The sequence below is a fragment of the Triticum urartu genome, chromosome 4A (assembly GCF_056163025.1).
Source record: "Triticum urartu cultivar PI428250 chromosome 4A, HENAU_Tu73, whole genome shotgun sequence".
In the NCBI taxonomy this organism is placed as follows: domain Eukaryota; kingdom Viridiplantae; phylum Streptophyta; class Magnoliopsida; order Poales; family Poaceae; genus Triticum; species Triticum urartu.
The window spans coordinates 136,293,674-136,297,500 of NC_141876.1; positions in this window are offsets into that span (position 1 = coordinate 136,293,674).

Genomic DNA, 3,827 nt, shown 5'->3' on the forward strand with positions numbered 1-3,827 from the left:
GAAAGGCATGGGACAACAAACTCTCTTAAAGCTTTCTTCGAATAAGTCTTTCGCTTGGCTTGGCTCAACGGCTTTAGTTCAGTAAATGCTTTCGTATGAAGCTTGAGTCAAGTCTAGTCTCATGCAGTGAAGATCGTCAAGCAATCATTGCTAGTCTCTCCGAAACCTATTGATAAGGAACGCGTTCAAGTGTATGGAATAATCAAACCTTTCACGTATTTGTTAACATAGCGTTGGACAATTGATTCCTCTCTTTCTCCATGGCCTGCTTCCCATAACTGGCCTTACTAAAACTTACAAAATGCTAATTTGACCTAAATTTCCGGTTAACTGCTGAATTTCTTTGCTAGCTCACCCGAAACTCTGTCTTCAGGAGGAAAGCTTGCTTGAGTACCTTACTTGAAAACAAACCGCTTGAGCTGTAACCAAAACAGAAAGGTTTGATGAGCCGCTGCTTGCTCTCTAACTGCTCTTACCGCTTCTTCTTCTTGACCTCTGCTCACTGCTGCCAATGCTGTGACTGCCGCCCCTATCTCTAAAGCTGCGAATTACAGCTCCTGATTCAAGCAGTTTTTTTCTGAAGTATGAGTCTTGTTTGTGACATTCAATTCCAGAATGAACATTCAAAGGAAAAGTAGTATGGGACGCTGCTTGCTATTACTGACTGCAGCTGCCGACCGAAGAACTGAAGATCTTCAATCTATGTTTGAGTGCTCTTGCGAAAGAAAATAATTTCGAATGAAAAAATGACTTCAAAAATAGGATAGGATCGCGGATTCCATATATTTTTATAGAAAGAAAGATACTGTACTCCGCATCTTTACACCGAATCCTTAAAAGCCATTTAATGCCTTCTTGCCTGCCTTCAGTTCATGCCTTCAGGCCGGCCTGCTCTTGCCTATGAATGAGATGCCTACTTCCCATTAAGTCAAAATACCTCATAGACATACATATTTTTAAGAATACTTAGTTAGTTAAAGAGAAAGATGGCTTTTGACAATTTTTTTAGTCCCCTCGTTCCCGAGCAAGAAAATGGATGCGCTAACGCGCAACGGCTTTCGCGCTAGTTGCTCAATCCGTTGCTTGTTCGGAAGAATCCACAAATGAATATTCTTTATTTCCTCTCGGACAGGCCCTCTTTTTTCATTCGAATGTACATCTTTTTCGGTAATGATCATCTACAACTGAAAGACTGACGTCTTCCTCTACTCGATCCTTAGTTATACAATCTCCCTCCACCTCAATTTTTATGATCCTCATAGCCTTTTTATTCGCATCCTCCCCCTGGATCTATTCCTGCCGCGTCCACGTCCTCTGCCTCCAGCAACTAGAGCTGCATCATCTTGTTCATTATTGAGAATAGGCCTCTTCTCACACCATACCAGTTCTTTTTGCAGTTGAATCTTCCCGTTCTGGCTTATTGAGTGTATAGATTCTTTTTGAAATGCAATCTATTCCCACGTCACTCTTCTCATAACATATCCTGTTCTCCTCACTTTGATTCTGGATTCACCGGTTGATTTAAGACGGGGTTCTATGCTTTCTAGCCCCATTTGACAAAAGTGAGCTTCCCCTATCTCTTTTGTAGGAATCAGATAGCAATGCTCATTCGTGAATAGCATTTCATGCTTCCGCTACTTGGTCGGAGAGATCCATGGAAACTCAAAAAAGAAAAGCGGACGGCATTGTTCATACGATAGCTAGAAAAGTAAGTTCTCCCGCCAGCTATTCAAAAAAGAAAGACTTACTTATTCATAAACTTCCTTTTATCGAGCATAATAGCTCTTATACGCTTGTACAGAGGAGTATAAAACAATGTGTATATATATAGGTGTTTAGTATCCTACAAAAACATTAACATCCAAAGCACCGTAAGCTTGCTTTCTCTCCCGCTGACAGACAAAGAAAAGGTTTTTTTAGACTTTTCTATGGTAGGCCTACGCTAGTGGAATATCTTTTTTGTTTGTATTCTAGCTTAGCTCTCTCTATTCTTTGCTTAAGCTATCGTGTCGTGTAGATGGATGGCATCTCCCTATTCCCACATCCCCGGATATGATTAATGCATGGAAGCTAAGGAATTGGGTCATTCTTCAGCCCAAGATGCAAGCATTTGGACTCCATCCGAATATGGTAGTTGAACTCTTATAATAGGCTTGGCTCTGGAAAATGGGCTTATCTTGGGCAAAAACGCAAATAAAGAAGAGCTTCTTGTTTCCAAGCGGAACTCGAATGGGCTGCTAGCAGATTTGTTGGGGATGGCAAGTTAACACCGTGGGTAGGCTTGCCTTTCACTCGCTCTGGCACATTTTGGCGGAACATCAACATTATATATAGTGGAATTCTAGAGGTAAGTTAATGTTTTCAAAAATCCAAATGGAAAAGGATTTGCAAAAATATGCAGATTAGAAGCTAGTATCTCCAGTTTTATGAGAGAAAGAAGAGGAAGAATCGGCGAACATCCTAAAAAATGGTACTTTTGTCTCAATCCGATCAAAAACAAACATATTCTATTGTGTGTTGACCACCGGGAAACGAATGGATTAAGATGAAGACGGACGGTTCAATTACCGAGCATGGGAAGGCTTGTGGAGGTTTAGCAATAAAAAGGGGATATATGCGTTCTCTCAAGCAGTTAAGAACAAGACCATACTCGAAGTCGAGCTCTTTTGCATCTGAACATGTATTCAAATAGCAGCTGAAAAGGAGTGTCAGAGGATTTGGATTGATTCGGATTCCCTAACGTAAGACATGGTCTACTCTCAAGATCCCAAAGTCCGCAGCTAAGGAAAGCCCCTTCTTCATAAGATCAAGAAAGTACGAGTGTGTTTCGAAGATTGGAAAATCTCCCATACTTGGAGAGAAGCAAACCAACCGGCCGATTTGCAATTGACTATGCTTAGTAGTTGACATCTTTGGTCTTCACATTTTCCCTTCCATTTTGTAAAGTTAGTAGAAGAGGATAGATCCGGTAAATTGACAAATGTCAATCTTCATTTTTGTAGATTAATACACTGGTAGGGGTCGATCAGGCAAATCCCAAAGCTGACCCCCGAACAGCTGCCGGACTGCTCTACTGATCTTCTCTCTCTTCAGAAAAACGGAACCTTCTCAAAGACTCCCTTTGCACTGAGAACACAATTCAAAACCCTCCTTCTCACAAGAAGGCAAACCTTGTATGTTGATCGAATCTTCTTTCGCATCCAGAAGAGAGGCTGTGGGCTATCCGAGAGAGTGGTTCAGGTGACTACCGGAGTCATTGATTAAGCAGGTCAGATGGGCTTAGTAGGGCTCGAACCTACAATATCACCGTTATGAGCGGTACGTTTCAACCAATTAAACTATAAGCCCAATCGGATCTCTACATGCCGGGAAGAGCGGACAGAAAGAGGAGACCTTTGCTCTATCTCCTTCTTCCTCTTCCCGGGGCCCCGGAGGGGTTCTTTGGCAAGCCCTATTAAAGAAGCTAAGTGACTTTCGTCACTCAAGTAGTGAGTTTGAGAGTGACCGTTAGGGCGACCACTTGTACTTCTAGGCCTTGGCGACCTATATGTTACGCAACACAGCTTGACTCGATTCAGTAAATCAATAGTTCAAACCAGCCCACTAATAGCTTAGATAGTGGCCCTTCCACTTTGGTATAGTTGACCCTACCTATTGACTCAAGGTTCATAGGAAGGGGGAACCCAGACGTAGTGGGATGTAGGCTTCAGTTGTTTTGGTACCTTTTCACTACGTCTTATTATTTGTTTTGTAACCGGCTTTTCACCGGCAGGTCAGTAGGCCTTTTAGAAGGCGAACAAACGAAAGTTCTCCGCGGGCGCTAGCGC